Genomic DNA, 14,061 nt, shown 5'->3' with positions numbered 1-14,061 from the left:
ATCAGCGAAACTAGATAAGTGCCATGGCATAAGTCTGCACGGCAGAGGCTAGTATAATTTCTGTGCTTACAGCCTACACTTCTTTAGCCTATCTGACTCACTAAGAAACCACGTCCCAGGCCAGGAGACAATCTATCGCATTTCAAGGCTGAAGCCAATTGCCTCAGATGAACTGTTACACTGCAGCCACCAGGGAATATAGAAGCTGGTGGTATTACCACTTTGGGCTCTCTTGTTTATCAGTGACAGAAAACCAACTCAAACAAGTTTATTCAGAAAGGACTTGATTAGCTCACCTACAGAATGGGTCTGCCTTTACCAGGATCTGATCTCTCTCAAACACTTAGCTCTGTTTTCTTTGTGTTGGCTCCATTCTTTGATTGGAATTCCCCTTATGGTGCCAAAATGGATGCAATGGCTTCAGCTTCATATTTTGTGAATCCAAGTTCTATAGTCCCAGGAGATCTCTGATTACAACTCATTAGCACTGACTGTGTCAAGTGATCCTCCCCCCCACCCCCCGCCCCCGGCCAAAACAATTACTCTGGCCAAGAGAATTCAGTGCCTAATTTCAGAAGTTGGAGTTAAATACCATCAAATAAGCAAGGGGTGAAAGTAGAGGAAGTAGACTTCCCTTTACTGAGGGAAGTCAGGGTGCTATTTGGAAGGGAAAGGGGGAATAAATAATGAAGGCCAAATTGTAAAGAACTGCTATGCTATAAATATAAAAAAACTTTCTTGCTTCACTAGGGGTGTAATGCAGTACCAATGACATTCTTTGTGATATAACTTCATTTATTTCACTTTAGGTGGACTTTGGATAAAAATCTGCATAAACATTTATGTAGAAAATATTGTCCTCACAGACTTATCTACAAATTCACATATCGATAAAATAAGTAGATATACTTAGAACACTATGAGCTGTTAATGGCATTTTGCTGGCTAAGTTCTGGAAGCGTCTTCGTGTGATCAACACCCTCTAGGATGAGCAGACTAGTCTCTCTCAGTTGAGTTAAAGTTTCACAATATTGAGAACTCTTCCATCAAACTGTTTTTCCCAACTTTACAATTTATTTATTAGAAATTTATGGAGCTATTAGCTGCTACCGATATAACACTGATGAAGTTTCATCGGTGGGGTGGTATGATCAATCTGCATTTTGAAAAGATCACTCTTATTGAAGCAAATGTAGGGAAACTAGTTAGGTAGTTAGGTAGAAACTACAACAGTGTAGGTGAGAGATGAGTAAGTTTAATTTGAACAGAAACATAGGAGATGGAGCAAAGTCATAGGAATAGAAAGAAAATTTGAATATAAATTGTTGATAACCTGCCAATGGCTAAGTGGTGAGGTTGCCGTGCAGTGGGACATCAACGTTGCTTCCTATATCTCTGATCTAACAAACTGAATGGATGGTCCCCTACTCTCTAGTAAGGAACACTGAAAGAAGACCAGGTTTGAGAGTTGCTGAATATTTTTACGTCTCCTATGACAGTAGTAGTATATCTTGCATTTTACTTAGTTCTGGGCCTACCTTATTCCCAGTCACAATATTATTGCCTCATTCAGTGAGAGATCAATTCTTAAGAGTTTCATCTTACCCTACAGCCATCATCATGGCTGGCTCATAGTAGTACCTACTTATTATGTTCCACCTACTTTTGTGGACTGACTGACTAAACTAATGAATAAGCAAATAAAAAGCCATGTATTGCAGTACCTAAAATATACTATCACATTATATTCCTTTCTATTCACCATCATGTTCTGCAGGATTCCTCTTTAAAGGACAAAATTCTGAAATTTTTAAATAACTACCTTCAAAATATGACCAGACTTCTAATTGATTATAATAATTTATCCCCCTTTTAGAGGAAGGTTTTGTCTGTGTTTTCCAGTTTTAGTGATATAATTGGCATATGTCACTGTCTGATTTAAGACGTGCAGCATAATAGTTTGAATTACATATATTGTGAAACGATTACAATAAGTTTAGTTAGCATCTATCACCTCTTACAGATAGAGGAAGTTTTTAATCAAACAAGAGGGGCAAGGAAATTATACTACTAAATATAATAAATAGAAAGGCAACCATGTGCATCTTTTCTCTTGTGTAAAGCTAGGGAAGGCTAGGTCAGAAAGGCCAGTTTCAACACTTACTGTCCTTTCTCTCCCTCACCCCAGCATTAAGAGCTACAGTAAGTAGGAAGTATTGAACACGAAGACTAAAAGAGCAGGCAAGGGAAAGGTAAATAAGAACCTATATTCTCCATGTTAAGGTGTTTAGATTTTATCTGGAAGATGGTCATTTGCCTTTGTTCTCTTTGCCTCTGAACTCCCAAAGATACTTATTTTTTAAATATTCATTTGACTATATAAGTGCTCTATAACTGACGATCTATTCTAGCATCAGATGGTCAATTATTTCTTCTTTTGCTATTTAACTTTTCAAAGTTTGCCATATTTGAGTCATATCTAAGCCTTTGAGGACTACCTTGATCTTCTTTGTCGTCTGATCCCACTGCTTACAACTGTCTTAATTATAGTTAGCAGTTACTTGACTGGTAGGCTTCCCATCAGTTGTATTAATTTATTAGGTGATTTTTATTCTTTCAGTGGTAAATGGTTAGCCTTTAAAACGTGAATAAAGAGCATATTCTGACAATGTTTCTTCCACATTTCGGCTTTACTCTCATGTTCTTCGTGAGATGGAGTTATTTCCAATCAAAAATGATTTCAACTCAATCATAAATCTACCATGTATCTTCAGAGAGAATGGTTCCTAAAGCACACCCTCAGGGTTATTTTTTAATCTTCTGATCTTGTAATCACTAGAGCTCAAATAGCTCCCAAGTTACTCTATAACCTTTAGACAAGCATTGATTTATTTTCTGAGTTTCATCTTGCCAGACCTCTCATTTTAAAGATTGCTTCAAAAATGAGGTCTATGTTACCTTAACACTGGCTCTTTCCTTGATACATGCCCTGCTGTTAACTGAATACATGTCAGAAACATTAAAGACATACATAGGGCACTTTCTATGCTAATCATTAAACAGACCCTCCTATGTTTTTCCTCTCAAAATTACCTTGAGTAAAACAGCACTGCAGTCCTGCAGAGATATTGTCCTGGAGCAGTGCCTGGACATTAGTGACATCAACAATAAGCCAGGCTTGAGAAGTATGTTGCACTAGTCAATAAAATTGCTTTTTGTTTGTTTCGCTGCTTGGTTTGGTTTTTAACAAAACAAGAATCTAAAGATATTAGGTTCAAGTGGCTCTGCCAGTAATTACCTTGTGAATTTGGGCAAGTCATTTCATCTTTCCAAATCTCAGATTTTTTGCCTATAAAATAAAAAGTTTAGATGATTTGTTTTAATCCTTTATTAGGCCAACAAATTTTATCTACTAGACTCCAGACACACTAAGTCCAGATTGGATACAACCAATATCAACCGGTTACTGACTCTGGTTCATGACTTTTTAAGAAGTGACTATCATAACCAGCAGAGCATTTTCATTTACAATTAAATTCTTACCAAAATAAAATTTTAATTGCACAAAAATTTTATTCACTGCTATTCTAAGCACTCTTTCTTTCACCTTTCTGCTTATAGTTAATTGCTTAATTAAGTAATTAAATTGTTATATTACTCTGAAGGATTTTTGTAGTTAGAGGTCAGTGTTAGTTTCCTATATTTTAATCACCCTATAGTCTCACCATATTTGGGCAGAATGAAGTGGATTGCAACAAGCTTTAATTTAGTTGCAGAAATGAATAATAAGCAGAAAACATGGCCCAGGAGATAGGTTAGACAAGTGAGTGTATATTTAGGGCAAGATGAGGAAATACATCAGCAGGTCTTTTTCTAATCCAGGAAAAGCTGCAAGTATGATTAACCAAATCTTGAAACTCAGGTCATTGGTGCCATAATGGTCTATCGTAGAAGGTGATATCCTGCCCCAAACATGATTATCCAAATCTGGTGGGCCTTTTGCATACACATTACTCATCCTGTCTCTTTATATGCGTTCATAAAAGGAACAGAATCATTCATACTCCCATTACCCTACTTTTCCGAAAACCTTACTGTCATTTTTATCTTCTAGCTCATCTCTCTTAATCTTGATAGTATTCCCAGCAACTACTCAACTTCCTCTTAAGTTTTAATGTCATTCAAAATAGGCAACGTTTTACCTTTCGCTTTCATTTGCCTTTTTCTACTATTTCTCCCAAACAGAGAATGTGGACCTTCATGGTTTATTACATAAAACATTCCAAATGTCCTGATTTATAAGTTATGAAGCAAGTTGCATATATATACAGATATGTGAACACTGTTGCTTTGGATCGGTTGCTCATTATAAGCCTCAGTAACTGCCCTCCACCCTGTCTTGCTTTATTATTTAACTCTTTGGATTCAGTTTGGGGTCTGAATGTAATCTGAAGTAAAAGAAAATTAGCAATTTGGGGCAATCCTATATGGCATTCACTCTGCAGAGAAGACTGAGTGTATTTTTAGGCACAGCATGTTTATAACCTAATTTTCCCTCATTACTTTACAGAGGTGACCTTGTTCTAATACCTCCGGCACCTGATGTTATAAAAGTGAAATTCTTTTCAAACCTGCTCTGTTAATGTGTTCCTGCTCAGAAACAAATGCAAGATAACATTAACATTCCTGCCACAAAATACCTGCTAATTTGCTTGCAGTGAAGATAGAAAGCTTTTCATTACATATCACAAACTTCATTTATGTAGAATGAGTCACCAGGTTTGCTGAAAAGCCAATGAGCATCTAATCTCTAATGGTGCCTTCAGCTCTAACATCAATCCTCCTAGTTCAACTCATCTTTTATCAGCTATTCAGTCTTTTTTTTTTTTTAATTTCTATCCCGTTACAAAATTGTGTTGTTCATCTGTCAAAACAGCTTTGATTTATGCTTTTTTTTATATTACAGCTTCAGAGAAGAAAACACATACACACACAGAGGAATATGCTATTTTCTCATTAAGGTCAGAATAAAATCTATGTGACAGAAAATGAACAACTTGGTTTCAAACAAATGATGACATTACCAAGTTCATAAAAGTTTCATTCCTGATCTTAAATTCTGCTTGATATGTGTCCCTCCGTGTCGCTTCTCTTGAAAATGATCTGCAGAGGCCTGTGCAAATTTATATGCTATCTCTACGCATAAGAGAAAAATAAAAAGAAAGAAGCTTCAATGCCTTGGTTTGTTCTAAACATATTAAGACAATGGCTTTTCAATTATGGTTATTCTATTAAAGTCATATTCTAATGGCATACTATCATTGATGAAGTCCTCTCTTAATCTCTCAGAACTTCCCTGAAGATTAACCCTGGAGAGCTACTTTGTGTCAATCTTAGATCATTTCCTGAGGAGGGAAAAAATTGTGCCTTATGTATCAAACTCTAACTATAGACTTTCATTAAATACATTTAATGGATATTTTTCCTTATTAGATATAAAATTCCCCAAGAGTTTTAGGGACTCAGAAAACCTCACTGAGAACAAACTCTTTTGCACTGGCAGAATTAGGTAGCAAGTTAAGTCGAAAGTCAGTAAAGTCAATAAAAGTCAGGCAAGGAATGTATAGAAGGTTGAAAATATTCCACCACTTTGTTTTAATGGCATATTATGCAAACATTTGAGGGTTTTCTCCTTTTCTTTTCGACACCAAAGATATTTTATCCTTCCCAACAGGTGAACACAGAGGCATTTTCCTTGCTGTAAGAAGCAGAACCTGAAGTCATTATGCCCAATTTGTTGTATCCTAAGGCCCTAATAGGTCTTCATAGCAACCTGATGAAAAACACAAGGTTCAATGAAGCTCCACAGAGAAATCTCCCTCGAATGAAGCCTTGTCTTATTTGTCTGCAGAAAAAGCATACACCTCTTCAGAGTGTGACTGTTCTGTGTGATTAAAACTGATACAGAGGGGTGCCGGGGTGACTCAGTCGTTAAGCATCTGCCTTTGGCTCAGGTCATGATCCCAGGATCCTGGGATCGAGTTCCGCATGGGACTCCCTGCTCAGCAGGAAGTCTGCTTCTCCCTCTCCCACTCCCCCTGCTTGTGTTCCCTCTCTCACTGTGCCTCTCTGTCAAATAAATAAATAATGAGATACAGACAAAATAAAGCGTATGGTAACCAGCTGGTTCCAAGTGACAATAAAGTCACTAATACCAAAGGTCTTGGATTTCTAATCTAATCCGGACCTTCTCTATAAGTTTCACACCTCAAATTGTGCCTTCTTTAGCTCAGAATTCATGGAAGTGTACACACAAAGATTATATGGAAATAATACCCTTAATATGAAGGTTTCCTGCTTCTCAGTTGTCAGCTCTAGTAAGTGTATTAAAACCATCCCATCCTTAATTTTTCTAAATCTACATTCTTCCTTAAGACTCCAAGTTTCCCTAAAATTATTTATTTCTTCAACATACCAAATTATTAGATAGAACAACAACAAAAAACTTGTGAATCCTTAATTTTCTTGATTACTTATTTACTTACATGAGATATTTTTATGCATAAATGAATACTACTTTGGTACATTTGATGCTGACAGAAATAGAATCTGTTCTGAAACAATCTACAAGTGGTTTTTGTGTTGAAGATTTTGCTATACCTCTCTTTGTCAAACACCTTCATTTCTTTCTGGGAAATTTTTCAACCCTGGGAAATTTACATTAAAATTACCATAATAATGGTGTACAACTTATATCACTATACACTTCCCAATGTGTTTATAAATATGCCTTTTCAGATCCCTATAACAACACTAAAGAAGATATGTGGTCAACCAATACGTTGGCAGCACTGTGGTAAGCTGAAAGGAATTTTGCTTCATACATAATTCAAAAGATCCGAGTAGTAGCTGTAGCTTCAATAATTTTAAACACTGGTTTGGATAAGTCACATAACCTCTTTGAGCCTCAGTTTCTTCAGTCACTAATTTAATGAAAACAAACTATGAGCTATAGGTTGTCTGGAAATGAATGAAATAGAATCTATACGTTCAAGTTATGATACAGTAGAGACTCATATATATTTAAGACTACCTATACAATCATATGATCCTAGATATATAAATTACGGTTTGTAAGACCAATGTAAGGAAAACTGGGTGAGGACTAGCCTTGCCAAATATTGTGTAGATTAAATGAAATAAGTAAAAATAATTTGAAAACGGCACACATATTATGAAAGTGCAAAGTATTACTGTCAAACGTCATTCTAGTAAACAGTCTCAGATCCAGCGGGCAGAACAATGGCTCCCCCAAAGGTCCACATCCTAATCCCTGGAACCTGTGAATATGTTGCCTACATTATAAAAGGGGCTGTGCAGGTATGCTTAAATTAAATAGTATGCGATGAGGAGACTATCCTGGATTATCCAAGTAAGCCCAGTGTACAGGTCCTTCATAATAAAAAAGGGAAGCAGAAGAGATCAGCATGATGAGATCTGAGAGAGACTCATCCACTAATGCTGGCTTTCCAGGTGGAGAAAAGGCAGCTATGAGTCAATGAGTCTTTGGATGGCCTCTAGAAGCCAAAAAAGGTACACAAACAGACACTCCCCTAGCCCTCCATGAGGGAATAGAGCCATTAATTTGATTTAGGTCCACTGAGACCCGCGTTGGGCTTCTAACCTACAGCACTGTAAGATAACAGATTGGGTTATTTAAAGTCCCGGAACTTGTAGTATTCTGTCACAGCTACCATAGAAAACGAATACACCAGGAATTAAGCTGTTTAATGTCAGACTGAAGATATTCCTAGGAACTCTGCCTCCAAGAATGAAAGGCAGAACAGAGGGGTTAGTACTCTGAGAAGGCATTTCAAGGCTAAGAAACACAAGGGAAGGGTATCGATTATGAAAAAGGCAGAGGATGACTCTGTGAGAGTGAGAACAGAAAACTAGACATGAACCATAAATGACCTATTATTCACATATTATTAGGCATCTGTTGTATACATAATTATATGCTATAAGTTTCAAGGAATATACGAAAGGTAAACTCCATGTATGTTCTTAAATGCAGAGTCCAGTTTTTATTTGTTTTTAATTTTTTTGCCAAGTGCCACCCTGTTCCAAAACACATTTCCCATTCCACTGAAGACAGATCTCATGGAATTCCTTAGCCAGGAAGTTTACCAAGGGGAGACACCTGGAGGATCTGTCTCCCACAGAGGGCATGTGTCTCTTCACAGCACAGATCCACAAGGGAACTAACTAAAGTACACTCTCCCTCATTGTGTCATGTGTGCAGTTCAAGAAAACTCTAGCTCCAGGAAGATAGCCTCCTGGGCTGGAGCTTCCCCTGTACGCAGAGGCCTGGAATCCAATAAGCGTAAGGGTAGGAAATGTGCAGGGAGGAAAGGGGGCATGCTTGGGTGCTCTGGGTCAATAGCCTGGCTCCCCCTGCTTCTCTCCCAGTTGGGAATATAGGGGAGTATTGAGAGTTTTGGCCACAGGTGGGCCACACAACTACCTGTGGTTTTCAACTATCAGTGGGTATATATAACTGCAACCAATACACACACAGGGATAAAAGGGTCCATCCTGCTTCAGAACAGTGTAGCTCATTCCTCTTGACTCCTGATCTCATAAGATCACAGAGTCTAATCTCCCAGGATATTGGGCTGGGAAACATGAGTGAGAGACAGGACCTTAGTCCAATAAAAATAAGAGGTTCACAAGTGGTCCAAGGATAACCATTATTCAGATCCCTTCACCAATGGATGAACGTGAGAAATGCTGCCCCACGGAGATGGCCTGATGAACAAAAGCAGGCCCTATTCCACAGTGGGTGTGGGCCAAATGGTGGGGGCAGGTAACAAGAGTGAAAAGCACATGTGTGAGCCTCTGTGGCTCCACATCAGGGTACCATGCCATCAGCCCTCAGGTCCAGGAATTCTGGGGATGAACAGGGCCCCCGGTTGACATTTCTGGAGGATTCACAGGAATACTCAGGTTCCCCACCCCCACCCCCACCGCCAAAGCTCAAGTTAACAAGTCCCCTAAACCCAGGTCTTGCAGGAACTCCTAAACCTTGCAATCCCAGTATGGTTGGGAAGCTCGCTGATAAGAGATACCTAGGGGACCTGAATCCCACAGGTTCCCTTACTTTTCCCAGGCACAGGGCTGCATGGGGTCTCACGGTCTCACTCAAACCTCCTGCTCTTCGTGGCATCGTAAACGCAGAACAGGTAACCCCTAACTACAGTAAAAGGGACTGATGCGGGGGTTGGGGGGGGGCGTATGCACACAAACCTAGAGGTCCTGGAATCCCCTGGGCAGGACACTGGTGAGAAGAGAAGCGTGCACAAGCCAGCCTCTCCGAATCCGCAGGCAGGTTTCCTTTGATTGGTCCTAGGGTTTCACCCTTGAGGGCTACTTGGGGCCACAGGCAGTGATGTATGGAGGAAACAAAGGGCAGCCAGCATGCATCCAGCTCCAAAACACAGTAGCCGAGTCCCCTGAGGCCAGATCTCACGATATCTCGGGGCCAGAACATCGCGGGAACCTGGAAGTCCTGGAAACTCCTTAGCCTTGCCAGCCTGGGCAAGTCTCCTAATGAGACGCACCTGGAAGACCTGACTCCCACACAGTATCCATGAGTATCCAATCAGCACAGGGCCACAAGGGTCTAACTCAAATGACCTTTTCTTTTCCTCATCACTAGTGCAGTGCTAGGAACACAGCACCATGAAGATGGCTTCCAAAGTCCAGTAAAGACAATAGCAATACAGAATACCAGTTATTAAATGTCATAAAATTTAAGTAGTATAAATTATACATAGAACTATGAGTTCTACGAGTCCACAGATAAGATTATTTGACAAAGGGAGCGGCAATGTGGGGATGTGAATAGGTTACAAAGCCTAATGGCCACTAGGAGACCAAGAGGAGGTAAAACAGAGTGAATGGGAAGATTACAACTTCTATTTCCCACTAGAGAATTCCAATGCTTATCTTTTTTTATGTATTGAACGCCCATGAAAGAATTCCTTTGTATAAAGATTTAAATGAAGCTTTTTTTGAATAATTTGACAACCACTGCAGTAATCAATTGGAAACCGGTGAACAGATTTCAGCTTGGAAATCTCACCAATACTTTACCAGGAGTGTAAAAGTATAAAAGATGGAACAGAGATATCAGTTGTAATAGCCCAAGTTCAAGGTTAAGGGGGGAAGACATGAAAAAGACAAATCTGACGGATTAAAAAAGGAAAAAAAAAAAAAGAACAAAAGAAAGGAAAAAAAAAGAACTGGTACTTCTTGGTCATGATTTGTTAAGAGAGGGAGATAGAAGACCAAGTAGCTGGCTTGAAGGACAAGGTATATCCCACTGCCATTATTCCCTAAGTAGCAACACTGGTTTGAATATTAACTAATTTAGGGGCACCTGAGTGGCTCAGTCGTTAAGCGTCTGCCTTTGGCTCAGGGCGTGATCCCGGAGTTCTAGCATCGAGCCCCACGTCAGGCTCTTCCGCTGGGAGCCTGCTTCTTTCTCTCCCACTCCCCCTGCTTGTGTTCCCTCTCTCGCTGGCTGTCTCTCTCTGTTAAATAAATAAATAAAATCTTAAAAAAAATTAATTTAATCCTCATAATGATTCTAGGAGATGGCTGGTATCATTATTCCTGGCTTACTGCTAAGGAAAATGAGGTCGCAAAGGCCAAGCACTTTGCTGAAGGTCACTTGGTTAGCTCTTGGCAGGGCCAGCATTCAAATTCAGGATGTGGGGCTTTGGGGCCATGTTCTCAGCCACTGTGCTATAGAGGATAGAGTAGTTATTTGAGAAAGAAAGCAACCTTTTTTTAAAAAAATATTTATTTATTTTGGGGGAAGGGGAAGAGGCAAAGGGAAAGGGAGAGAGAGAATATCAAGCTGACTCCCCACTGAGCATGGAGCCCCAGGAGGGGCTCCATCTCACGACCCTGAGATCAAGACCTGAGCTGAAATCAAAAGTAAGAGGTTTAACCTACCGAGCCACCCAGGTGCCCCCAAAAAGAGCTACTTTTACTTTGAACATGTGAGATTTGAGGCAAGTGAAACAGAATATCTCTGTGGTACATTTTGCTATCATTATAGTAAGATCTCAGAACATTGCTGCTGTGTAGAGCAAAGTTGACCCTGACAAATGATAAATCTAGATACCACTAAATTATTGTTTGAGTCAATAGGACACATTGACTTTTGCTGAATGCACTGAGAACCATAATATTATTTCATTATCACTAAACTACAGCAACCCATAAAGGAATTAGAGAGAGAACTACTTCCCTAGAGACAGTCATGCCATATGGTTGTTATAAAAATATAGTTTTAAATAACATCAAATCTAAGCACTGTTATACAAATCTCTTCATATCACACTATGTATAATTCCTAAGGGGTCAATAGAACACTCAATAAAACCCCGTAACAAGGAAATTATCTGATTATGCATTACTTGGCAATTATTAAAAACAACTTTAACAATTGTATTTCACTTTTTTAAATGTAGGTTAAGTCTTCAAGTTTTAGTTTCCGAACTATCACTGATAAAGAGGAAAATAACAGATATTAGTTCCAATTCAGGTACAGAATTTCTGACATATAATTAGAGATCTGCAAACTCATACGTAGTCAAGAGATGCCTCATTACCCACAGGTAGTTGACAAAATGCTTTACCACCTGCATATTGCCTGTTAAATTTAGATCAAGATTGACAAAACATTTTTTTCCTGTGGTGCTTATAACTCAAAAGCCAAAACTTCTAAGACTCCCTTGCCCTAGTTTCACTTTTTATTTATTTATTTATTTATTTATTTATTTATTTATTGAGAAGTCTTCCTTCGTAGAAGCTTTTAGAACTCTGTGAAACTTTTTTTTCTTTTATTCCTTTGCTGTTTGGAATTCCACTTCTGAGTTACAACTATGTGAAAGCTCTAAGATAACCACAAAAACAAAAGTGTGGCATCAAATTGAACCTGACCTTCTGGCAGGCAGAATGGAACAAAATCTCTCCTTTAAATCCCTCCAGTATTTGGTGAATCTTCTAATCCTAAAGAGCTGACTCTTATTGATTCTTTTTGTGTTATAAAAGAAATATCATATCTGAAGAACTTTTTTTTTTTTTAATAAAAAGTCTGTAGATTCTCAGCTACTTCGTTGAGAAGAATTCTAATGCTGAATAAAGAGTCAATCATCAGTACCAAAAGACAGACTCTGACCATTTGGAGAAAAACATGTAGAGGAATCTTTCATTTTCTTTGAGTTTCACCTTGAAGCAATTTATGGCTCTCCAACATATGCTACATTTGGTTGTAGAATCTGAGTATGTATCATAAAAAGATTGAGAGAATTCTCAAATATTGAGACTATATTGAGATTAACTCACAGGTAATTGATTTAAACATTGGGATATCTATCTATCCATCTATCTATATGCATATATACATATGTACAGGATTGCTTTTCTTACTATATGTTAATTTGTTTTAAATTTAAATTTTCAAACATGTGTGTAAGTACACTCAGTATGCATCCAGTCCTTATGTGATTTGCCAACATTTCAGCATTTTCCGCACATGTAAACTATGATTTTCTGAGTTTGAAGTCCCAGCTGCCATTCACTTTGGAAGTTAAGGAATTGTTTGGGGAGCTCTAAGGTCACTCAGCTGCATCTGGGTCACTGAGCTCAGATCCAGGCAGAACAGAATGTTGCTTTCCCAATGGACTTCTTTTTTAGTGCATGCTGCTTTTAATATTCACTCTCTCCCTGGGGTCTAACTGAGTTACAGTCAAAGTCCAGCTCAGCACAGTGGCCAGATTTCTTATACCCTTGAGGATATTGTGGACTACGCTAATGTTTAAAATATGGATAAAGTAATGAGCCACATATAAATCAAGGGAATAAATCACGGAACATGACGATAAAAAAAAAAGTCTTTGTATACATATGTCCTCTAAGTAAACCATTTAAATAACTGTTTTCCAGTCTTGCTTACACGGTGGGCTCATGGCAAGGATCTCAAGAACAGTGCAGTAAGGAATCTGTAATGTAATCACTTAGTGTCTAGTGAAAGACTGTTTAATAGAACTCAATTGGAAGATGAAATGTCTTTATAAATTTTCTTCTGAACACTGGCATTTACACTCAGTCTAGAGATATTTTCAAAGTAATTAGTTTCACCAAAAAAACACAATTAGTTCTAAAATAGCAGAAATAGAAAGGTCCCAGTTATGATTCCAATTCATCAAAAACAATACGTTTTTAAATCCCCTATTTAAAACTGAAATAATAAGGTATTTGGGGAGGAGCAATGCTAAGGTATTTGTTAAGGAAGTGATGGAATGTAAAATGTCATAAACAAAAAGAATATGAGTTCTTTGGATTGCATTTAACACCCAAAAGTACAACGTCATGATAATTCTTAGAGAAATATTGAGAAATCCCAAAACCTTAATTTTTGTCTTCAAGTGAGACCATACCTAAATTGACTTAGGAGAAATTCTGTTCTCTTACGAGAAAATTATGTGACCACTTTTAAGAACTATAAGATGTAAGAAGAACAGAAATCCATTTAATCCTTCCATACAGAGGAAATTTAACATAATTGATTAAACAAGTGATAAGTTGAGAACCAAACTGAGTGCCTTGAAGCACGACAAATACTAGCAACAGCAGGAAGACACCAACTGTTCCTAGGACAAAAGGAGACAGTGAGAGGAAATGGTATACGAAGAGCAAAAAGGTAGGGTTATCCACTGCTTGGCAGACAGAAACAGGAACCATGGAATACTAGCTTCCTACCAGAAGCAGGAATATGGATACACAGTCACTGCTAGGAAAGCTACTCTAGGCAGAAAAGGGGGGGGTACCCTGATTGATCCTCTTCTCATCCACGAATACCTGCAACTTGCTGAATATAACCAGAACTCAATAGACAGGAAAATCTGTAATACGGAGCAAAACAAGAGAATGTGACAAATACACTAGCAACCAAACAGGCAAATAACCAGCACAGGAATTATA

General features: G+C 38.3%; 1 long non-coding RNA gene across 1 annotated transcript in view; it reads right to left on the bottom strand.

Moving 5' to 3' along the window:
* The window catches only part of LOC113266082 (uncharacterized), a 634,890-nt gene that overhangs the window by 193,555 nt on the left and 427,274 nt on the right, over positions 1-14,061 (bottom strand). The window contains exon 8 of the long non-coding RNA XR_008957174.1: positions 3,299-3,349. This is a non-coding gene — a long non-coding RNA (uncharacterized LOC113266082). The remainder of the gene's footprint in view (positions 1-3,298; positions 3,350-14,061) is intronic.

Source organism: Ursus arctos, unplaced genomic scaffold (genome assembly GCF_023065955.2).
Source record: "Ursus arctos isolate Adak ecotype North America unplaced genomic scaffold, UrsArc2.0 scaffold_37, whole genome shotgun sequence".
Lineage (NCBI taxonomy): Eukaryota > Metazoa > Chordata > Mammalia > Carnivora > Ursidae > Ursus > Ursus arctos.
The sequence above is the reverse complement of the archived record's forward strand: the minus strand, read 5'-3'. Positions and strand labels throughout refer to the sequence as shown.